Consider the following 26,145-nt stretch of genomic DNA (forward strand, 5'->3'; position numbering starts at 1 on the left):
TTGAAATTTGCTGCCCCGTGTCCCACATCATTCTGTGAAATGACAGTGTGTCTAAATTACTAAGCAAATGTCTGGTCAAGTGATCATGAAGCATGGTTTTCATCTTGCCAGGAACCCATGATGTGACAGGACATCTCCCAGGAGAACCCACCCCTGGAGAAGGAAAGTTTTCCTCTCTGAAGTGGGTGCCATAAACAGGGAAGTGCACTATGGAATGTCATGCCTGGCTTTGGGGGCAACTTTTGCCCCCCCCCCCAATTATAACTTTGGTCTCATGAGCTTATAACCAGGTCACATGAGTGAGGCTCTGTGACAGATGTTTCTTAGACTCTCATTCCTTCTCACCCCCTCTGGACCATATGGAAAAAGGATGTGTTCAGAGCTGTTTGAGGGGAGGGGAGCAGTAGTTGGCAATGCAAGGGAGAGCAAAGCTTGGCCTACAGAAAACACAGTGGGGAAAATGCTGCTTGGGTGGTTCTTGGCTACCGTGAACCTGGTGTCAATCATCTGTAATGAGGAAGCAGTCTGTGTGCAGACCCCACTCAGTTAATTAGACCAACATAGGAGACACCTGTGTGAGTCTGCCCAGGTTGATAATTATCTTTCCCCCTTTTTTTCTGTAACTTGCTATTTGGGGTGATACACTTCACTGAGCCATACTCCATGCTTTTGTTGTTGTTGGCTTGTTTGTTTATTTAGGGTCTGTAATTAGGGCCTCTCTCCCATACTGTGTGGGGCTCTTGCTACTTCTCAGAGGGCACAGCCTTGGTCATGCTCATTGCCTTCTGGTAGGACAATGGGTTAAGCAGTGCTCTTCCACTGCCTAGTACTTGAAGTCTCTGCTAAGCAGACTAAAATTCAAATTCTGGCCTTGCAAATCAATCAATAGATATTGCTTCAGAGTTTCTTCAAGCATGGCATGTGTGCCCTTCTGGTACATAACATGAGAATTGGTGGGACTTAAAACAAATAGCTATCAGAATGTTTGTAATGTACCTCAGGAAATTATATATTTAGTGCAAGGAGCCCATTCCTCCTGAATGCATTTTAGTAGGGGCTGAGATGCATGGGCAGAACTGAGCCATTACTGGTCATTCCCAAACTGTGACCTAGAGGGACAGGAACAGGTCATGTCTGTGAAAATTATGAACCTACAGCAAGTGACTTCCTACCAGGATTGTTGGAGAGATGGAGAGATTGAGGGTATGGGTCACCAGCAGAGTTACTCCTGCTCTCATTTGAAAGCATTCAAAGCTCCACTGGGCTGTCTTTCCCAGTGGGAAATGAAAGTTGTTTATAAAGAAAAGACATGGCAGAGCCTGTTACCATGCCACACAGATAACTGGACTTTGGGAGACTTGGCCTGATAAGCCATTGGCTCAAACCTCAAAGGAACTTAAATCTCCATTATTTCTTGTTACTTTACAAACACATATTGTGATGCCAGGTGCTAGAGATGCACAGATGATTAAGGCCTGACCCTTAACCTCAATGGTCACAATTTAGAAATCCTCCTTTAAAGCTGTGTGCAAACTGATATGGGGACAGGAGGGTCATGGCTGACAGGTAGTAGTGACTTCCTGGAGAAGGTGATTTTGGGGCTGTATATCAAGGGATGGTAGGAGGCATGCAAATTCTTTACAGTAAGAATGCCTGTAATTTCACCCCCAGGGGTGGGCTACTTCTCAGGCCAGCCCAAACCAGAATTGTAGCCAGAATTCAGCCAGCAATTGTCTTGCTAGAAAGGAAAGTCAATCAAGGGGTGGATTCTGGTGAATAACTGGGCCACCAAGTTCTGCCCAAGAACAGGCTTTCCTCTCTGACCCTGGTTTGGTGCTGGTTTCCTGGACCTCCCCAAAATCTTCACCATGTGAGAATGGGTGTCTAGACTTCTCTTGGCAGCAGAAAATAAGTCTTGCCTCTTCCAGGTGTTCAGCATGGACCTTTCTATGAATTGTAGTAGGTGGTGGGAGGCTACTTTTCTCCTTTTCCTAAAATCTCAGAGATAAAAATTCTTAGCTTTTGATTTTTACAAGGTAACTTTACAGTTCACACCATTTACATATTTACACTATTCTTTTTGCAAAACTTTATCTTCTTTAAAAAATGTTTTCATTGTGGTGGTACACATCTGTAAACCCAGTGGCTTGGGAAACTGAGGCAGGAGAATCACAAATTCAAAGGCAGCCTCAGCAAATTAGAAGACCTTGTCTCAGAATAAAAAAAATAAAAAAAAATGTGTAGGGACGTGGCTGAGCACTCCTGGGTTCAATCCCTAATACCTCCCCACTAAAAGTAGTTTCAAACAAGTTTGAAAAACACACATAATTCTATCCTTCAGTATTCCTCTACTTCTGAGACTATACTAATAGTACAAAATATTTGTCTTTTATATGAATTATTTATAAACTCACCATGAAGACTTAAGATCATGGTCCCAACACCTGTGCATGTGGCACATGGCACCTATGCTCCAGAGATACTCCCCAGAAGCCCTGTGCCCTGGTTACAACTGTACAGGATTCTGGCAACACTATGTGCTTCTGGGATCATCAGGTGGACACTCTGTCCTTCCAGGCATGTGAAGCATAGGACTCTTATAAAAACCTGTAAGCATTGATGCTACATTTTAAGTCTTCCCTGTGAATGGATAATGTGCTTAAATGAAGATATATTGTAGATAAGCACATGATAAGGTTTGCACCAAAAATCATAACCTTGGGCTTTGGTTGCTGGCATAGTCTTGATAAGGGGCACCATTTTGGTAGTGCTTGTCTAAAAAGGTAGAACTGAACTTTGCTAAATGCAATTTGGGCAGGGGTTTCTTTAGAAAAAAAAGACTGGCTTTTTTGTCCAGTTTTTTTCCTCTATAGAGGCGGTTCAGCAGTGGGGGATGAGGGACAGAGCGTCTCTTTCATCAGGAGATGTCATGGGCATCTCAAATTAAGGTAAGCAGCAGCCCCTTTTTTGGATGGACTGAATGTAGCCAGCAAGACCTTGGCATTTCCTAAGCTCAGAGAGTGCACATGTGATTCTATCTAGATAAAATTCTAGAGAATGCAGAACAGTCTACAGTGGAAAAATCTCATCAACAGTTACATGGAGCCAGGATCTCAGGGAGTGATGGATGGAAAAGAGGCATTCAGAGTGACAGAAATATTCTGAGTATGGTGTGGTTTCATAGATATACACAGTGTCAAATTCACAGACCTGTACCCTTTAAATATATGCATCATATTAATTATACATTATTTATAAATTATATCTCAGCAAGGTTGTTTAAAGGTCCCCATGTGTGCATTCACCTTTCCCCATCAGCCTATGGTCCTCTAAAGCCAAGGCCATGTATTCCTTGTGTGGGCTGCACCAAGGTGACAAAGCATTGCACCCAGGAGGCCTCTGACACAGAGCACCAGTGTGAACACACAGTCTGCATCTCCCAGCTGTGATCACTGGAGAAGCAGCCTACACTGAGCCTCAGTTTTCCCATCCATAACATCAGGACACAACACCAAATATACAGAATATTTGGAGAGTGTAATTGGTATGATTCTAAGTAAACCTTTGAAAATATTTGTTATGTAATAAAAATACATTATAGTTATTATTATTTGTTTTTTTTTATTATTTGGCAAAAATTCAAGGTAAAATAGTTTGGGATCTATTGTACCTTAGATTAAACTTTGCTAAACAGTAATACATAAAATGTGTTCAGATTTCAATTGAGTAAGTTTTTTTTGGCTGTCTTGATATGAAATTTCAATATATTCTGTGAATTTTGTGAGAAACATACTACCTGATTCTGTAGTGTTCTTTCCCTCTATCCTAGTGTCACACTACTAAAGTTTTAGAAGGTGTCGTAAGGAAGAAGTTTAATGCACAATCTCCCATTTCAAACCAATGAGTCAATGGTTTGGCAAACACAGAGCATGGGTAATACAGATGAAATTCCTGCTGCTCTACCAAATAGAAAATGAAGATAATTATGTGTTCTCTGAACGACTGTGTAGAGAGTACACACACCCATCTCATAGGCTTTAATCTCAATCCTAGAAACAGCTTATTCTGTTACAATCTGTTTTCTTTACCCAGGAGACAATTCAGAAGTATTAAGTGAATTGCTTGATGCTGCCTACTACCATGTGCCAGAGTCAGGATTCAAAAACCCTGTCCTAATGGAATGAGCCTCCTGACCCGTGCTGCACTGCCTTTCCCTGCTCTGGTCTTCTCTGCAAGAGCTGAAAGAAGAAGGTAGAGTGTCCATCCCCATGGACCTTCTCAGCTGGGGATGTGTGCATGGGACAAGTGACTCAAAGTTTTCACTGCAGTGTACATCTCCACCAATGATCAAAAAAAATATCTCAGGTTGTTGCTTTTCAGGTTACAAATGATTTACAGATATAGAATCCATGAGTAATAGTGCCTGCTGTAACTTGGTGAATAGATGGAGTGGGGAACTCTGTTTTTTGTATATCTGATATGGCCCCTGTATGTTATCACCTACTCAGAGGTTAGCACTCAATATGATAAGCCTTATTGAGCTGTTTTTTAAGCTACACAAGGATGGAGAACATACATATATAAAGGATATTTATATTTTATGAGAGATATATGATAATAACATACAGAATTGCTAAGGTCATTCACTCTGTTACATTTTTAGTTAATGAATGAATTAATTATTTTTCCATGTCATTATAGATAAATTACTGAAATACATGGCAGGGTTAATTCTGCATGTGTTCTGAAAAGATGCAGAGTCACTGTGTTATGATTTCAATTTGAATGACAAATAAACCTCATGGTTTCCAAAGATGATGTATTCCTGGCAGTGGGATATGGTTCAGAGTGATCTGAATTGGAATTAGTTGTGGGTGGAAAGGCATTGACAAAGAAGAACTAGAATTTTCCATAAATGTAGTAGAGTTGAGGTCTGTACTCTAGTAGGTAGGGTTGGGAAAGTCCCAGCAATAGGTGACAAATACCTGTACCAGGAAAAAGGTGAGGGAAGAATAGAACTTTCTAGTGTGTGCACTGCAACCTTCTGATTGGCAGGGAACCCCATTCTCTGGAGTTGGTCTGCGTGGCTTGGACAGATTACATTCTTTTTCTTGCTCCAGAGGAAAGGTTCTTCTTGAACTTCCATTTGCCCCAGAACAGTGCTCCCATGGGAAGAGGGTTTGCTCTGCAATGGGACTTCTGTTACCATTCCTAAGAATCTAAATGGATGGCAGCCAGGCTAAACTTTGTGTTAGCATCATGGGATTTAAAAATAAGAGCATGATCCTCCATTCCATTTTTTCTGCTCTAAATGGAAATTGTATTCTGATTGTTCCCTTTACAATACTGGATAAAATAATACAGATTCAAGTCACTCAAACATGTCTCCCCAAACTGCTGATTTTTTTGGCTATTCATTTTCTCCCTTTTAAAAAAAGTAAAGAAAAGAAGATGGAAAAGTATTTTTCTCCTTCAAATTTGAAGTGTCAAAACAGATGCCCTCTTCAGCTCAAACTGGGATTATGGGGCTGAGAGACACATTAGCTACCACTATACACTATCAACTTTAAAAAAATAATTTGTTCTAATTAATTATACATGACAGTAGAACACATGGTTTATAACTTCTCATTCTTCTGGTTGTACCTGATATAGGGTTATACTAGTCATGTAATCATATATGCACATAGGGTTATAAAGTCATTCATTCTACTATCCTTCTTGCCCCTACACCCAATCCCCTTTTTACTCCCCCTATCTATTCCAAAGTACTTCCATTCTTCCCTAGCCCCTTATTTTGAATTAGCATCCACATATCAGAGAAAACATTCAACCTTTTTTTTTTTTGTGATTGTCTTATTTTGCTTAGCATGATATTCCCTAGTTCCATCCATTTACCAGGAAATACCATAATTTCTTTCTTCGTTAAGCTGAGTAATATTTCATTATGTCTCTATAACACATTTTCTTTATCCATTAATCCATTGAAGGACACCTAAGTGGGTTCCATAGATTATTAAAAATTGTGCTATTATAAACATTGATTTGGCTGCATCACTGTAGTATTATGATTTTAAGTCTTTTGCGTATCAACTGAGGCTTGTGATAGCTGGGCCAAAAAGTGGTTCTATTCCAAGTTTTCTGAGGAATATCCATACTGCTTTTTATAGTGGTTGCACCAATTTGCAGCCCCACCAGGAATGTATGAGTGTACCATTTTCCCTGCATCCTTGCCAACATTTATTGTTGCTTGTATTCTTGATAATTTCCAGAATCATCATTTAAAAACAGTATTATTTTAATTTTACAAATTTATGTGTACTGGGTGATAATCTGATGTTTATATATAGAATATAATGCTCAAACCAGGGTAGTTAACATTTTCACCTAAAACATTTCAAACTTTAAATTAACACAATAATCTTACATATTTATGTGCTACAGTGTAATATTTCAATACATGTGTGCATTGTGTACTGATCAAATCAGGACAATTAGTATTCATGTTCCTCTCATTCCTCATAATTGGGGCCTTTGAGCTCTTCTCTGGTTAGACATAAAACAAAATAATTTATTGCAAAGAATTGTTCCCTGACTCTTTTATAGAGTACCAGAACTTATTACTTCTATCTAACTCAGTATTAGTACACATTATGTAACCTCCCATTACCTACCCCCTCAACACTTCCCAGCCTCTAGTAATCACTGTTATACATTAAGATTGACTTTTAAAAACACACACATATAAGAACATGAAGAATTTGACTTAATTCTTTGAATATAATATCCTTCAATTCCACCCATTTTCTGTAAATGATAGAATGTCGTTCTTTTTTAAATTTTTTGAATATTTTTTAGTTTTAGTTGGACACAATACCTTTATTTCACTTATTTACTTTTATGTCGTGCTGAGCATCAAACCCAAGGTGAATTCTCTACCACTGAGCCACAAGCCTAGCCCTAGAATGTCATTATTCTATGGCTGAATAATATTTCACTATATACAACTGTGTGTATATAGTACAGTATCTTTATCCATTCCTCCACTAATGGGCATCTGGGTTTATTCCATATTAGCTATTGTAAAAAGTGCAGCCATGAACACAGGTGGCAGGTTTCTCATTTCCTTTGGAGATATACCCAGAAGTGCATCATATAGTAGATAAACTTTTAGTTTCTTGTGGAAGCTCCATCTGTTCTCCATATGGCAGTGTTAGTTTGCGTTCACATCAATAATGTTTGAGAGTTTCCTCTCACTCATATCCTTGCCAGAATTTGTTTTCTTTTTGGTAATAGCTATTCTATCTGGGTTGAGATAGTATATTTTAATTCTTATTGCCATGATGGCTAAATAAGTTGAATGCTGTTTTTTTCTTTTTCATTAATTTGTTGGCCATTTGAATTCACCCCTTTCAAAACAGACATGCAGGCCAGTGGAACAGAACAGAATCAGAAATAGCCCTGTGTACTTACAGGCAAATCATTCTCAACAAAGGTGCCGAAAACATGGGTTGGAGAAAGGAGAGTATCTTCGATAAATAGTGCTGGAAAAACTGGATATTCACAAGGGGGTGTGTTGAGAGCCACAGCCAAAGGGGCCTCAGCAAACTTCCAGCTGCCAGCTGATTGGCTCTTCTGTGGTGATGCTCATTGTGCTGTTTCCCCACCCTTTCAGACCATGAAGCTTCTCATTGGGGGACTTTTTTTGGATATGCCCATGCGACCCAGCCAATCAGCCTCAAGAGCAGGAGAAGTGGTGGGCGGGGTTGCGAGGCTTGTGGGAAGCCGGTGGTGGCAGTTGGGCTCTGAGGGGAATTCCTGAAGAGCTCCTGTGGTGAGGCGTGTGTGTTCTAAAAATAAAGTTTGTTTCTGCTTGATAAGTGGCTTGTGAATTGTGCCCAGCCAGACTGCAGCATTTGGTGGGCCACACGGGGAATGACTGAGGGTAAGTGATAAGGTAAACTGCTTGCCCCTGAGGGCAGGACTAGAGGATAGGTAGCCATTTTAAGATTCTTCTTTCATTTTGTCTCATTTTTGTTTTAAGTTTCCTGTCCTTGGAGATGAGTGAGATGGAAGAAAAACTGCTCACATCTGAGGAAAAACTATTTGCGTCTGAGGAACAGATAGGAAGAAAGGACGGGTGGATATTTCAGGAGGATAGAAAGGCTATCATAATGATTTTTTGCTGTTCCATTTTTGTTTCATTCTGTTTCAGTTTTGTTTGTTGTCATCTTGTTGGATTGTATTATAGTAGAAATATGGGATCAGAAATTAGTAAAAAACAAACCGAAAGAGTGTTAACTAAATTGTTAGATGAAGGAGGCATCTCAGTAAAATCAAGAACAGTCAGGGCATATGTTGATACAATATAAAAATGTAGCCCATGGCTTTTTAAGGAGGAGTTGTTAAATATCACAATGGAACCATCATGGTGAAGATTTAAGGGAAAAGGAAAAGAAAAACCCAGGAACTCTGCCAGTTGGCACATTGCCATTGTGGGCATTGGTATCTTGGTTGCGTAGTCCAAAGCCTTCTGTTCAGACAATGGGAGAGGAAGGAGAAGACATATTGGTTCAAGTAAAAGAGAAGGTCTCTCAAGTTAGTCAGAGGAAAAGATTCAAGTAAAAGAGAAAATCTCTCAAGTTAGTCAGAGAGAAGAAAAAATTCAAGTAAAAGAGAAGGTCTTTTGAGCTAGTCAGACAGAGGAAAAAGTTCAAGTAAAAGAGAAGGTCTCTCGAGCTAGTCAGACACAGGAAGAAAGTTTAAATCAGAAAAAGCCATCAGGGGAAACGTTACAACAGGAGACTGCTACTAACACATTTCTGTCACCAGAGGGCGTAAGTTTCCAGCCAACAGGGCCACCTCCATATGCTGGGAGGCCCCCAACCCCCCGTAGTTGATAGATGGGATCCTGACACAGGACCTCAAATATTAGCATGCCCTGTATTTGAGTAGGCAGAAGGGCAGCAAATTCACCATGCTTTAGATTTCAAAACAGTAAAGCAGCTAAAAGAGGCTGTAACAACCTATGGTCCTCAAGCACCCTTCACTGTAAGCATGGTCAAATCCATTACCAACTTGAACATGATGCCAGCAGACTGGACTAGTACGTGTAAAACTGTGCTAAATTGAGGACAATATCTGTTATGGAAGGTTGCCAATGAGGAATTTTGCAAGGAGATGGTTAGGCGAAATGCAGCAGCTGGTTATCCTCAGAAATTTAGATATGTTGTTAGGAAAGGGACCTTATGAGGATCAGCAGCAACAAATTGCATATGATTCTGCCATATACTCACAAATTGCTGCAGATGTGGTTAGGGCTTGGAAGACTTTATAAGGACATGGAGGTTTACAAGGTCAATTATCTAAGGTAATACAAGGAGCTAATGAACCTTATACTGAATTTGTAGATAGGCTTATTCAAACAGCAATGGAAGTAAAAGGACAAAGTGTAGTAGCACCAATACAAATAGATGAAGAAATAGATAGATATGGATTGGGTTTTCAGGAGGGGTCACTGAGACAATAAAAATTACTTGGAAATCAGAAAGACCAGTATGGGTTCCTCAGTGGCCCCTGACTAAAGAAAAGATACAAGCAGCCCATGACCTGGTCTAACAACAATTAGAGGAAGGACATTTACAACCTTCTGTATCTCCCCATAATACTCCCATTTTTGTCATCAAAAAGAAATCTGGTAAATGGAGATTATTGCAAGATTTAAGAGCCATTAATAATGAGATGGTTATTATGGGACCTGCTCAATCGGGAATTCCACAGTTGTCTGCTTTGCCAAAAACCTGGTATGTTTTAGTTATAGATATTAAAGATTGTTTTTTTTTTCAATTCCAATTCATTCTGAGAATAGTCCACATTTTGCATTTACTATCCCTGCACTGAATCATGAAGGCCCTGAACAGAGATATGAATGGAAAGTACTCCCTCAAGGGATAGCTAACAACCCAAGTATGTGTCAAATTTATGTTAACAAAGTAATCCAGCCACTTAGAAATCAAAATCCTGAACTACAAATATTTCACTATATGGATGATGTATTATTAGCACACAAAGATAGAAACACATTGCTAGAATGTTATGCCACACTTACAAACTTATTAAAAATTATAATCTAGAGACAGCAATAGATAAAGTACAATTAAGTTTTCCAATTAATTATTTAGGAGTTCTATTATCCTCAACCATGGTCTGTCCACCAAAATTCAAATATGAGTAGATCAACTCAAATCACTTAATGACTTTAAAAAGTTATTAGGAGACATAAATTGGATAAGGCCTTACCTAGGCATACCAACAGGATAGTTGGGACTTTTATTTGATATCCTAAAAGGTTCAGATCCAAATTCACCCTGCATGTTAACACCTGAAACAAGAAAGACATTAAAAATCATTGAAACATATATAGAAAACATGCATTTGGATAGAATTGATATACGTTTGCCTTTATTATTTATTGTACTACCAACAAAAAATATTTCTACAGGAGTCTTTTGGCAAGATGGTCCATTATTATGGATACATTTATCTTATTCTCCTAACACTATTCTTACTAGGTATCCAGAGGCTGTAGGACAATTAATACTCAAAGGAATAAAAGCAGCAAAGGGAGTGTTTGGAATTTCTCCCAATAAAATTATTACTCCATATATTATGGATGAAATTGATGAGTTAGCTAATAAGTTAAATACTTGGGCAATAATCATGTGTAAATCTAATGTTTCATTTGATAACCACTTACCATCTAATCCTTTATTGTCTTTTTGGTCTTCACATCCTGTAGTTTTTCCAAAAAAGACAGAAAATCACCTATCATGAATGCTCCAAATATATTCATTGATGGGTCAAATAATGGTACAGCAGCAGTAGTTACCCCTGATCAAACTTTTACATTTTTAGTATCCAAACAATCAGCTCAAAAGTAGAGCTTAATGCAGTATTACAAGCTTTTGGATGTTTAAAGATTCTGTATTTAATTTATTTTCTGATAATCAGTATATAGTTAATGCTATAATATCCCTTGAAGATGCTGGTAGGATTTTCCATTCCTTTACTGTTTTCTCTTTGTTTTCCACTATACAAAGTCTAATCTGGGACAGAAAAGATCCATTCTTTATAGGACATATCAGGGCACATACAGGATTGCCTGGAGCCCTTAGTTTGGGCAATGATTTAGTAGAGAATACTACACATGACATACATATTATCTCTACACTAGAGGAAGCTACAAATTTTCATAAAAGGTTCCATGTCAATGCTAATACTTTACAAAAGCATTTTAAAATAACTAAGGAACACGCTAGACAAATAATAAAACAATGTAAAAATTGTGTGACATTTTTATCACAAGTTAATCTTGGAGTCAATCCAAAACATTAAAAAACAGATAATGGCCCTGGTTATACTTCTACCTCTTTTAAACAATTTTGCTCATCATTTGGCATTGCTTATATAACAGGAATCCCATACAATCCACATGGACAAGGCATAGTTGAAAGAGCTCATCAAACTATTAAAATGTACTTATTAAAGCAAATGAGGGAATTGGGAAGGGGTATATATCCCCCAAAGATAAACTTAAAATAACCCTTTTTACTCTAAACTTTTTAAATTTGGATTCATCAGGGCTTAACGCTGCAGAAAGGCATATGTGTCCAAAAAATTTACATAAACCCAAGGTACTTTGGAAGGATATTCTAACCGGACAATGGAAAGGTCCTGACCCAGTGATTGTCTGGAGTCGGGGGTCTGTTTGTGTGTTTCCACAGGGAGAACAGCAGCCGATTTGGATTCCAGAGAGATTAACTAAATGATTTCTACAGACCAAAAAGAAGATGATTTGGCTCAAATCCATAACAGCTGATATCCAGAACTCCCGTTTGGCTATGCTTAAATCTTCGGCAGTGGTTCTCCCACACCTGGAGGCTAATGAAACCAGAATGCTTTTTTCAATACCTATTTTATTATTGCCCTTTCCCACATCATGAAGTTCTATGTTGTTTTTTGAGCTCATACAGACCTAGGTTAATGTTTTGCTGATCAGTTCTATTTTTTGACTATGGAGTTTTTAAACATTGCAATGGAGATTTCACCTGTAAAAATTTACAAGGCCTTTACTGTTATGTTATTTGTTGTATGTATTTTATTATGTGTGCACACTTGTGTTTTGTGTTGTATGACTGTATGTGTGTATGTCCATATATCATATATGATGAGCGTTCATGAAAAAATGGATCCAAATATTTTTTTTTTCTTATTCAAGTGATTTAAATGGTTTAATTTAAATTGGGTAAACAGCTGTTGAGGATTGTTTTAATTTGTGAACAAAAAATGAGGTTAACAGATCTGTTTGTTTACTTTCAACTTTCCTTTTCATTATATTTATTAATTCTGTTCAGGATAATGTAAATTGTTCAGAAAATTGCTTTCTTTTAGTGCCTGTTGGAATGTTACATATTTTTCTCTTTAGCCATCATTGCCAGAATTCCTATCTTCATCACAGTGCTGGTGAAGACAAAGATAAAACCAAACTACAGCTTCTTCAATAGCTACCACAACAAACTGTATAAACTGATGCATCATTGAATAATGTAACTCAACAAGTGATGCTCAATGAAAAAGTTGATTTGCTTTGGGAGGAAATGGACATATTAATGGATTCCTCTGTTTTGAACTGCTTGTAGAACTTGCCTGGACTATGTATCACTTGTATGCATTGTGAACTATCTGTTGGTGCAGTGACTTGTTGTAGTACTGGGGTATTTTTGATGATGGTGTCATCAGTGGTACAATTTTTCCAAAAGAAGCTGTCAATTGGCTTGGTGTCATGGCATTTTGTATCCTCCTCCCTTCTGCTTGTGATGGTTGTTCAGCTAAAATTTTGGGGCTAACAGAGGTGAGGCAAAGAACCTCACCCCCTCATTGGTACAAAGGCCTATCCACAGGAGTGGCTGTATGCTGGACCGGTAGTCAATGACGGGTAAGATCCAATTGCAATGGTACCAACCTAAGACAGGAGGCTGATGCCTTGAGGTCAGATCATCCGATGATGATATGTATATTGGATATGTAGTATTGGATAACCTAAGACAGGTATGGTCCCTAAGCCAAATGCTTGTTGTTTAATTAAACAGAGAAGGGGAGATGTTGAGAGCCACAGCCGAAGGGGCCCCAGCAAACTTTCAGCTGATTGGCTCCTCTCTGATGATGCTCATTGGGCTGTTTCCCTGCCCTTTCAGACCACGGAGCTGATCATTGGGGGGCTCTTTTGGCTCCACCCATGCAACCCAGAAGTCTTCCTCCAGAGCATGAAAATTGAAAATGACCTAGGAGTTCTGGTAGAGTGCTTGCTGGAAGTGCCGGAGGTGGTGGTTGAGCTCTCAGGGAATTCCTGGAGAGCTCGTGTGGAGCGGCATGTATGCTAAAAATAAAGTTCGTTCCTGCTTGACAAGTGGCTCGTGAATTGTGCCCAGCCAGACTGAGGCAGATTCCTTTGAGGCAGGGGAAGGGTTTGGGTTGGCACAGGGAGGAATGGGCTGTGTGCTCATGCACACAAATATTAAGTTTTGCTGTGCTTAGCAAAACAAGGAGTTCTGTGAGAAAGTATGAACTCTTTGAACTGTGTCCTTGTTGCTGTCTTAAGAAGATAAAAGAATGTTCTGCCAAGTGTAAAATTTATATATATATATAAAATATATATATATANTATATATATATATATATATATATATATATATATATACACACACATACATACGTGTGTGTGTGTGTGTGTGTTCCTTGGAATAACTAACCACAAGTTAATTGATAAGAAATATGGAGCACTGTGACCATAAACAAAGTTTTCCTGAGAATGTTTATCCATGCTTGTAAGGATCAACTGCTGAAAGGATGTTTTTTTCCCTTGTTTTAATTAAAAATGCTGTATAAAAAAGGAGAGAAAAAAGTAAAGACGGTGCTCATTTTCTACTGAATGCATGTGTGTGTGTGTGTGTGTGTGTCTTTCTTAAGTATCTCTGCTGTACCAGGATTTACAGATTTTCAGCAGGTCTGACAGATGGTGGCCCTGGGTGGGCAGCAGAGAGTCAAATGCAACAGGCAATTATGACTTTGCTTAAGGAGCAAGGAATTGTAATTAATAGAAAAACAGCTTCTGCTTTTATACTTGCTATTAAAACTACATCTCCTGTTTTTTTTTTTTTTTTTTTTTTGGTACTCAGGGAATTTAATGGTTCCTGATTGGGAAAATGTAAAAGAAGATTTGCAAAAATATTTAAGGGAAAAGGGTCTGGACAGTTTACCTGTAGCTAATTTTTCTTTTCAGAAGTTGGTAAAAGATGCACTTTTATCTCCAGATGTAAAAGTGCATGGATTTTTACAGCAGGCGCAGGGAATTTGGATGGAGGTTCAGGACAGGGAATCAATAGTTTCAGTGAGTGAAAGTGATTCCTCAGATGATGAGGCCCCCATTTATGACACTTCTAAATTAAAAACAAAGGATCCACCACCTATAAAAGAGGAGCTAATCCTGTAAGTAAAGGGAGGGTCTGAGGGACTCCCAGCAGCTACCGAAGCCCTATTTTGCTTCGGGGAACTCCCACCTTCCTTCCCTGCACTGTAAGGATTATGCTACCTCTGTCTACTTATCTGAATGGGTTTTTGAAGCATTGCACAATCTTGCAGTTATAAGTTGGGTTTAGGTAATTGTTTAGTTTATGATTTCAGATAATTCATGCCAGAGAACTTAAATACTTAGGATGGAAAACTAAAGAGCTCTACTTCCAAGTTGGCAAGTAACTACCAATCATTTAGTTTTTTCACCAATTTTTGAATTGGGTAGCCTTGGAAAATGTCATTGTGTTTACCAGTGCATTAATTTAGACAAGGATAGTAAATCATAGTATGGTATCTGTTGACAAAACAAGATGTAAAGATATAAAATTTTGTGAATTGTGCCTTAAACTTGTATCATAATTTTCAACATTCAAACCTAAAAATTATGACTTATGGTTAAAATGCCTTATACATGAGGTGTCTGCTCAGATAACAGTTTTCCCTGCTCCTTCCAGACCTCAGTCAGAACTTACATTAAAATGCAAATGAAAGAAGCCTGCAAGCTCAGTAGGAGACTGATCTGAGGCCTAAGGGAAAAGAAACGTAAATTGTATGGTATTTACTAACTACTGGCCAGTCATTTTTTCTAGGACTCTTCCTTTTTCTTAGATTCTGTATTTTTTTGAGCTCATGATTTTGATCCAACAGACTTAGATTAATGTTTTTCTGATCAGTTCTCTTTTTAATCAACTGTGGAGTTTTTTTTTTTAAAAAAAAACATTTCAATGGAGATTTCACCTGCAAAAACATACAAGGCGTTTACTATTGTGTTATGTGTGCACACTTGTGTTATGTGTTGTATGTGTATATGTGCATATGTCCATATATCATATATATGATATACAAATTAACATATATAAGAAGCGCTCATAAAAATTTTTAAGAATGGATCCAAATATCTTTAATTCACGTGATTAAAATGGTTCAATCTAAATTTAATAAACAGATAAAAATAAATGTCTTTAAATTTAAGTTTACAAGTGTTTCTAGGTGTTCAAAAAACTAATAAAATATTAATGTCTATAAAATGTCTAATATGCCTTGGTTCTAGGACTTTTCCTTCAAAAAATAACTAACACTGTTAAATATACTTGTCTAATATTTTGATAAAATAAGTAAAGTAAATTTGATATGGGATTACTCATTCATCAGTACTTTTGTTAGATATCTGATTGATTTACTAAGGTCTGTATAAGTTTGTTTTTACAATCAGTAATGTGTTAAGAAGACAAAAATTTCTTAAAACATGTTTACCCATAACATTGTGTTTATTGAGTTTTATTTTTTCTAGACCAAGTAACCATAAAAATTAAACATCCTGTTAAATAAGAACTGTTATTTTAGAGCATTGTACTGTCATTTCTTTAAAAGCTAAACTTGGTTAATATAAAAACATCAATGTAATTGTAATGCTATTAATGTGCTCATATTTTCCAAATATACAAGTCTGTAAGGTAGAAGCTTTAAAAGAGCATTATATCAAGCTGGAGTTCTTAGGTTTTATGGTAATTTTAAGCTTAAAAAAGCATATTGTGGATTTATTTACCTGTTATCAATAAGATATGTAAAGTTTTATATTACTTTTTACATTGGGAAATAATTTAAATGTATTTTTAAGTTAATGAGAGCCTAATCTATGTAAAGGTTAATATTGATAAGCACAAAATATTTTGCTACCTTTCCACAAATGGTTAAAATTTTTCAGCCTTTCTTTAATTCATGTTTTAAATGTGATATCATATGGTATTAGCTAATGTTCATGTGACCTCAAACAATTTATGTAAACTTTGTAAAATGATATTTAAAAGACAAAGATCAACTAAAGAACTAAAACACTTAAGATTTATGAAGAGCCCTGCCTTACCTGAGATAAGGCTCTGTGTCCCATCTTACTACATGTGAGAATGACTACAAAAGCAGTGGTCCAGATTTTAGTTCATTTAAAGTTATGTTCAAAAGTTGGTTTTGGTTTTTTTTCTATCAAGATTACTAGGATCTCAAACAGGAGATATAATGTGTAACTCAGCCAAAATTCAAGGTACCTATTACATGAACTAAATATGTTTTCATATTTTATTTTGTAGTTTTCTTATAAATGGTCTAAAGATTGCCTGTTAATGTTTTACAGAGGTACTGCTTTAAAACACACATCCTGGGTTAATTTAAGACAATAAGCCATCACCTACAAGACAGATAGGATAATACAGACCCCAATTAATAAAAAAGATAAATAATTATAAAGTTATAGGGATTAAAGCCCAGTACTCTTAATATAAGGCTGTTAAAATTTATTTACTGGATGTTTAAGATGAAGTTTTAAAATTAAAGTTAAATCAAAAGGGCCAAGAAAACCAATATTTGGCTCTTGCTCTCTGAGTCAGTCTGAATCCAGGGAACATGGGACTTCTCTAAAGAGCTTTGCAACTCTGGGCCACATGACCCCTCGATCAGGGAGATTAATGAGACCACTGGAGAACAGAAAGCCAGTCAGTGCATTTTCTATGAAGAGGAGGATCATTAGAGAAGGGAGATATCCCTGATTCTTCAGAGGGAAGCCACATAGTCAAGCAAGACCTGGACCCATCCTAGTTCAAATGGCACTAACAGAACTGAGAAGATGCTATAAAGTTTCCCCAGGAATGACTCCCACAAAAACTCAGCTGACTATTAATAATAGATAAAAACAAAAGTCAGTTTGACTGCTTCATCTTAAACACTCAGTAAAGACAGTTAAAACCAAAACAGCCATTCCTGGGCATTTTAAATGATAATAATAATAATAATAATAATAATAATAATAATAATAATAATAATTATTATTATTATTATTTAAGTTATACACCTTATGTTAGCATGAGATAAGTAAAATAAGTAAGACTGGAGGCTACAAAGAAGGATTCTCAGACAGAAATGTCTGATAACTATAAAAAGAGATGATCAAGAGGAGATGACAGAGACAGAATTTTTTAGTTTAAGGCCTACAGATATTCCTAACCTACACAGGTAGGCTTAGTGTTTGCTAATACGATTATCCAGTACTGAGTAACAGAATTAAAGGTTTCTCTATTAGACATAAAGGTCATTCCACTTGGTGAGAAAAATGCTGCCACTGATTTAGCCTCCAAAATGTCTGCCTTTCCATCTATGGATCCCCAAACTTTACATTCTCAATTTCACCATAATGCCTCTTCTTTAGCTTATCATTGTAAAATTTTTCATGAAGTGGCTTCTCAAATTATTCACAATTTTTCCCACTGCTCTGCACAGATACACTCTCCTAATTTTGACATTAATTCCAGAGGCCTTTTACTGGGTCATTTATGGCAAATGGATGTTACTCATTAACATTTTTGGCAAATTAGCATATGTTCATGTGTCTATAGATACTTACTCTCATTTCATTTATGCTTCTCCTCATTTAGGGGAAAGGGTCAAAGATGTACTTCTCACTGTATGGAAGCCTTTTCTATTATGGGTCTCCCTAAACATATTAAAACAGATAATGGACCAACATATACTAGTACATCATTTGCAAAATTTCTTCACATTTATGATGTAAAACACATGAAAGGTATTCCTATAACCTTCAAGGATAAGGCATAGTAGAATGAGCTCATCAAACTCTTAAAGCATATCTGTCAAAAACAAAAGGGGGGAGAAGTGGCAGTCCCCACTCTTGTTTAGCACATGTATTATTTATTTTAAATTTTTTAACTGTAGACCCAGCTACAAAACTGACAGCTGCAGATCGCTTATGGCATGCTAAGGGACAAACAGCCCATCCACTTGTAAGGTGGAAAGATGTTTTAACAGGACAATGGATGGGTCCTGATCCTGTATTAATGTGGGGAAAAGCAGCTGCCTGTGTTTTTCCACAAAATGATCCCGCACCTTGATGGATTCCTTCTTGTTTGATACGGTTTGAATCTTCTAAAACTACATCATGAATGCTCTTACTTCTTTGGTTTGTTTTACATCTTATAGATACTGTCCCTAAACATTTTTCTCCTTTTTTGGAGCTATGGAAGTTGCCTCTTTCAATCATACCAATGTATGGCTGAGATTGGCTCAATTGGCAGGGACTGATAATATCTGCCTAAAACAAGATGTCCATTTGGGAGCAGTATTGGGTTCCTGTTTACTACCTGTCTGTCATCCTGCAGAAGAAATAAAAAATATGACCTTTTTCTCCAGTTTTGATAAAACTATTGCTTATGCTGATTATTCTAATTGGGGCACGCCTTCTTATTGCCTACCCTGAAATGCAGTTCAAGTTATAATCACTACCGTTATTGTAACAGATAATGACACCTGCACTGAGCTTCACAATTGTGCAACTAAGTGTAGATCTATGGGACCTGCTTTTGCATGTAATAATTCCTTTCCAGTTCCTTCAAGTTATGGACATGTGCCATTTTCAAGAGGCTGTTTGTTTTTCCTGTGGAACTTTTACATTCAACTATATACTGGGAAATATGACTCATGGAACATGTTGCTGTCTTAGTCGTCTCACAGTTTTCCTTCCCTCCATTGATGATTTGCTTCCTGAACATCCTTCTCGTAATTTACGAAGAATGGCTATGCTAACATCGGACTGTAAGGATGATATAAATTTATTACCTAAAGCAGAGTTTGATGCATTGACTTTTTCCCTTGTAGGGATCCCTCGATTGACAGTAGGAGCTTATAAGACAGCTATGAAATTGGCATGTGTAATGGCAAAAAAAAAAGAAAAAACATTAAACATACATCTACTGCTCTAGCCTTGTTGAATGAACAGCAGGTTTTATGACAAGGAGTTTTGGATAATAGAGCTGCTATAGATTATTTACTATTGTTACACCATAAAAAAATGTATTCAAGTAAAAAAAAAATATGTGTTGTTTTAATCTGATAGATAACAGTGTTCCTTTGATACAGAAATTCATCATTTGAAAAGAAATGATTGATAATATCAGACAATATGAAGGAAATGAAGAATTATTTTCATAGTTAACATCTTGACTTCCTACTATTTCCTAGTTAAAAGAATTAATGATATGTGTGATTTTGATACTTGGAATATCTATACTTGTTTGTATCATTGGTTGTTGTATGACCACTTATCTCTTATCTTATCCTCCTGTGGTGACTTTATACGCCCCCTGATGGTTAAGATGATTGCTGCCAATGATGGGTAAGATGAATCACTGCACATATCAACCTAAGACAGAGGCTTTCATTTTCCATTAGTGGAAGTCCTCCACGACGGGTAAGAATGTTGCAGTATGGTTCACAACCTAAGACAGGCACAATCGCCGTCATTGTTATTTAAGGGGGGAACTGTGCGCACACACAAACAAAGTGTTAAGTTTTGCTGTGCTTAGCAAAACAAGGAGTTCTGTGAAAAAGTATGAACTCTTTGAACTGTGTCCTTGTTGCTGTCTTAAGAAGATAAGAGAAAAGAGTGTTCTGCCAAGTGTAATATATATATATATATTTATTTATATATATATTTATATATGTGTGTGTGTATGTGTGAGTGTGTGTGTGTGTGTTTGACTCAGAATAACTAACCACAAGTTAATTGATAAGAAATATGAAGCACTGTGACCATAAACAAAGTTTTCCTGAGAATATTTATCCATGCTTGTAAGGATTAAGCTGCTGAAAGGATGTTTTTTTTCTTTTCCCTTGTTTTAATTAACAATGCTGTATAAATGAAAGAGAGAAAAAAGTAAAGACGGTGCTCATTTTCTACTGAATGTGATTGTGTGTGTGTGTGTGTGTGTGTGTGTCTTTCTTAAGCATCTCTGCTGTACCAGGAATTACAGATTTTCAGCAGGTCTGACAATGGGCAGCCAGTTAACTGGGCCCTTGTAGGCTGGCTGCTGTGTGAACATTCTCAAGACCCTGAAGGGGTCCTTCCTCCTAGGATGGCACTTGGAGCCCTCCTAGCCACAACTCAGGACTCTATGAGAGATAACTCTGTACCATGCTCCTGTTTGTCTCTTGATACTAATTGCCCATTCATTTTTGTGCACAGAAATTTCTGCTCCATTTCTATCAGGATCCAATCCTTGGCATAAATGCTGCTCTCTTTGCTCACTTTTCCCCTCAAAATTTTCAGAGACAAAAAGTGTGATTTCTATTTTTGGTATAATTTGAGTTAGATAATTATGCAAATGTCATTTCTCTGAAACATATTTTATGTATGTAAGTATGCCCACAATTGTATTTGTATTTTGACTTTTGTTCAAAATTTCACTAACAGTTTTGTATGCCACAGTTCAGAGAGCATACTAGGCTTCATAAACATTAATAAAAACACTGTTGTATCTTAAATATTATATTTATTCAAGATGTGAATAGGTCTTAAATGTAAATATCACAGATTCATAATTACATGGCAATTAACAAGCTTTTAGTTTCCATCCCCTACTTTAAGGTTAAAGGAAAATCCCTTAGACATGTTGTGTTTAGTGGAGTTTCTTAAGCAAGGAAAGAGAATGGAAACAAAATGACCCACTTACTTATCAGCCTCAGGACTGGAATAGCTTCACAGCACTTATGCCTCCCATGTGTCAAGGCAGTGTAGATGCGGAGGAACAGTGAGGCTGAAGACAGCTTCCCAGGTCACACAGAACCCTATTCCTAGGATTCCACATTTCACAGGCTCAGCACTGTCATTTCTGAAACACTGCCATGTTAAGAGTGTCCTCTGCACTAGGCTTTCACTAGGTAGGGTGAGCACTACCTTCATTGGCAGATCCCAGACTCAAGGGTGGAGTCGTCCTCAGGCCAAACCTAATTTAATATAATGCCGCAGTCCGGCTGCAGCAAAATAACCAGGGGGTGACGAGCAACTTGTGTAGACTAATACAGCAGGAGTGGGAGCCATTTATTGTAGGACAACAGAGATATTTATACATTCCACACAGCTTATTTAATTAACATAAACTCGATACAGCAGTCAACCAATAAGGAATCTCCACACTTAATGGCTCACTGGCATTACTTCACAAACCACTCCCTCTGGCAAAATTCCAGGTGCCATCCAGACTTGTTTACAGACTCTAACATTATAATAAAGTTTTAAGAATAGAGTAGCACATCTGGTTGCTACAAATTATTTTAGAAAAAGCCCCTTCAAGATTGTAAATAACATCACTTTAATATATTTTTGATTCAAGTCTAAATTATTAACTTAACAATAACTTATAGCTGCATACAGTGGTTTGTATGTAACAAACAAAATGAATACATTGTATAATAAAAGAATTGTGAGAAGTGCAACTAAGGGACTTCCCAATGATAAATAGTTCTTGGACCTGTATTTCAGAAAAAAACAAACAAACAAACAAACAAACAAACAAAAAAAAAAAAAACTATAGTGTACATAGTAATACATAGGGAATTCAAGTTGAGTGCTAAATATGAATGGATATGGAGCACTTTTTTTTTGGTACTAGGGATTGAATTCAAGGGCATTCAACCACTTAGCCACATCACCAGACTTGTTTTAAATTTTATTTATAGAAAGAGAGTCTCACTGAGTTTCTTAGTGCCTCACTTTGGCTAAGGTTGGTTTTGAACTTGGGATCAGCCTACCTGAGCTCCTGGGAATACTAGTGACACCTTGTCCTTCATTCAATTTTCTGTTGGATATTCCCTCTCCAGGTGCCCATGGAACTATGAATCCTCTCTTTCCAGCACCCCCTCTCCTGGCTGCCACTGTCCTCACCTCCATCCTGCCAGGTGCTGTGCTGCTTCTGCTGGAATGGGATCCAGTCTCATGGCAGAATCCACTGCTGACAGGTTAGAAGATTGAATATTATGAAGATTTTAGTTCTCAAATTTATCTACAGTTTTGATGCCATCTCATTAACATATATTAATTCCAAAATTTAAGCAGGTACAGATAATCTCATAAGCTGGGATCATGGTATGGTAAAAGTAATTAAGAAGTAATGAAATTTGAGTATCAATTATTTCTGATTTTTATATGATCTACATAATATTTAATAATGTTTGGGTTAAACAATAATTTTCAAAATTTATAAAAATTACTCTCATAAATAAATAAGTGTGTGCTGACTTTAGCAAACCAATGATTCCAGGTATCCAGAGAAGTTTAGGTATCTATGATTTTCTTTGCAGCCATTCTTAATTACTGGATGAATATTAGCCTAAGTACAAAAAAGAAAGAAAAAATAAAATGAATGAAAGTTCAGCCCCTGCCCCAGAATATATAATTTGATTTTCAAGAGTAAGCAGGTTTTTGAAGTTATAAATAGGTCAATTTTTTTTCTGTACAAGGCTGGCTTTGCTTAAAAATTATAGGTAACATCTATGGATTTATATCTGAAGATAACTTTCTATAATGTTCTGCAAGCCATTTAAGAAAAAGAGGGTCATGAAGTGTTCATGCTTCCATTAAAACAATATACATTTTAGATACAACATGGTGGTGGGCGCGGAGAGATCAAGTCTCTGACCTCTTCAGCTGCGCGGGCATAGGGAGTCATAAACTGTCTAAATGCTGTTTGCTCAGGATCACTAGGCAATGCTGAGCTGATGTGGATCTGGGGCGAACAGTCTGGGCCTCTCAGAACACACACTGAGCCCGGATCAGCTGAATTCAAGCTCCTGATCGCCTGCTTCTCGCAGACAAACTGCTGTGACTCAGCACTAAACCACCCTGCTGAAACAACTGATCGGCCCTTCTGAACCTACGGAGGTAAATGCCAACCGAGCCTTCATAGGCAGTGGCCACAGGATTGAAACGGGGCTTGGGAGAGCCAGTCAGGACCCACCCGTTGCATTGGTCACCCGGCAAAGGGAAACGAACTGTCGCCATTTGCATGGGATACCACCATGGCAGAGAACTGACGTCACCAGAATGTGGCAGAGGAGATAATTTCATTGAAAACAGCAGCGACAGGTGTGTAAACCACTAGCCTTCCCTCTCCACACAGAGGGGAAACCTTAAGGGCCCCTCCCAGCTCTCCTGTAAGGGCCCCTCCCAGCTCTCCCGTGAGCGCGATAGGCAGACCGAGGGAATCAGGAGTGGCGCGGGACCCGAGGCGTGGAACTCTCGGCTACCGCTCCCACCAGTGCTGACAACTGAGGTCTCTTATACCAGCTACCAGGGGCGTGGCTACTGGAGGGCAAACAAAATTTGCTGAGGGTTCTCAGCCCCAAGCTCTACAAAATTAGGGTCTGAGGGAATGGCAAACAGGGAGAGTGTGTTCAGTCGTACATGAAAACAGGGCTCCCGGGAGCAGCAGAACTGGCGTGTAGCCAGTATTGTGAGCGTCACCGGTGAGCGGGGCCAGGCTTGAGGAAAAGTGGGGAAGTGACTAGAAACAAGAGAAGGCCCTAGAAACTCAGGATTGGAGACCCGCCCAGTCTGGGAGGAGGAGCTACTGCACAGTGATTGGTTCCCGCTTATTGAGAGGAGAAGCTTGGCCCGGTGGGCACAGCTCCACCTACTGGAACAGAAGTTAATCAAACTCTAAGACTGCATTTATTATTATTATTTTTTTAATTTGGGTTTTTTTTTCATTTTCATTTTTTTGTTGTTTTTTAAATTATTTTTTAATTTTTTAATTTTTTTTTAAATTTTTATTTTTTTAAAATTTAAATTTCTATTTTTTTATTATTTTTTCTTTTTTTTCTTTTTTCTTTTCTATTTTTTTTCTTTTGTCTTTTCAATTCTTTTCAATTTTCTTATTCCCCCTTGAATTCTACCTACTTATTCTCTTTAGTGACTTCTTCCCTTCCCTCCTAATACCTTTCCTCCCAAGCATCAAATAAATTTATAGGAGTAAACAGTAACTCAGCAGTCAAACAGAACAAGAAGTAACATGAGAAGCATGAAAAAGCAAGGAAGAAAAGGAGTACAAACAATGCAGGACAGCCTGAATATTCAGGAGGACCTAGAGGCATCAGAAAAATGGTCAAATAAAGAACTCAAGGAATATCTTAGACAGATGGAATGGAACCTCAAAGAGGATATGAGACAGCAAATTCAAACAATGAAAGAACACATTGAAAATGAATTACATAAACAGATAAAAGAAGCAAATAAGCATCTTTATGAGGAGATAGAGATTATAAAAAAAATCGAACAATAATTCTAGAAATGAAGGAAACTATAAACCAAATTAAAAACTCAAATGAGAGTATCACTAAGAGAGTGGAGCAAGTAGAAGCCAGAACGTCAGATAATGAAGACAAAATATATCATCTTGAAAAGAGTCTAGCCAACTCAGAAAGGCTGATAAAAAATCATGAGAAAAACATCCAAGAGATATGGGATAACATAAAAAAAAACAAACATAAGAGTCATCGGGATAGAGGAAGGTACAGAGATTCAAACCAAGGGAATGAGTAACCCGCTGAATGAAATAATTATAGAAAACTTTCCAGAAATAAAAAAGGAAACATATATAGAAATTGTCGATGCATACAGGACACTGAGCATACAAAATCACAGTAGACAAACGCCAAGACACATTGTTATGAAGATATCCAATATACAGAACAAAGAGAAAATATTAAAAGCTACAAGAGAAAGGAGGCAGATTACATTCAGTGGTAAACCAATAAGGTTAACAACGGATTTTTCATCACAGACGCTGAAAGTGAGAAGATCCTGGAACAATGTATTTCAAACACTGAAAGACAATGGATGCCAACCAAGAATTCTGTATTCAGAAAAATCAAGCTTCAGGTACGACAACGAAATAAAAATCTTTCATGATAAACAAAAGTTAAAAGAATTTGCAGCCAGAAAACCAGCATTGCAAAGCATTTTGAGCAAAACACTACACGAGGAAGAAATGAAAAACAATAACCAAAACCATCAGTGGGAAGTTCCTCAGTAAAGACAGAGGGTTGGGGGAAAGCTAATCATGGAGAAACAAACTAAATTAAAAAAAAAAAGATAAATAATCAAACATGGCTGGAAGTACAAACCATATATCAATAGGAACTCTAAATGTTAATGGCTTAAACTCTCCAATGAAGTGACATAGGCTGGTAACATGGATTAAAAAAACAAATCCAACAATATGCTGCCTCCAGGAGACACATCTGATTGGAAAAGACATACACAGGCTGAAGGTGAAAGGTTGGGAAAAATATATACCACACACATGGTCCTCAGAAGCAAGCAGGGGTGGCCATCCTCATATCGAATAAAATCGACTTCAAGACTAAGTTAATCAAAAGGGATAAGGAAGGACATTATATACTGATAAAATGAACCATTCACCAACAAGACATAACAATTATCAATATTTATGCACCAAATAATGGTGATGCGACGTTCATAAAACAAATTCTCCTCAAGTTCAAGAATCAAATAGACCACAACACAATAATTATGGGTGACTTCAACACACCTCTCTCACCATTGGACAGATCCTCCAAACAAAAGTTGAATAAAGAAACTATAGAACTCAATATCACAATCAATAACTTAGACTTAATTGACATATATAGAATATATCAACCATCATCAAGTGGATA

The 26,145-nt window shown here is 37.4% G+C and overlaps 1 long non-coding RNA gene across 1 annotated transcript; it reads right to left on the minus strand.

Moving 5' to 3' along the window:
* Positions 1 to 808: 808 nt before the first annotated feature.
* On the minus strand, positions 809 to 25,637 carry LOC125614579. The gene is made up of 3 exons (XR_007345156.1): positions 25,411 to 25,637; positions 14,196 to 14,200; positions 809 to 819 (listed from the first exon to the last, which is right to left on the minus strand). It is a non-coding gene; the product is annotated as an uncharacterized LOC125614579 (long non-coding RNA).
* Between the last annotated feature and the right edge of the window lie 508 nt (positions 25,638 to 26,145).

This window comes from Marmota marmota, unplaced genomic scaffold, assembly GCF_001458135.2.
Source record: "Marmota marmota marmota unplaced genomic scaffold, marMar, whole genome shotgun sequence".
NCBI lineage: Eukaryota > Metazoa > Chordata > Mammalia > Rodentia > Sciuridae > Marmota > Marmota marmota.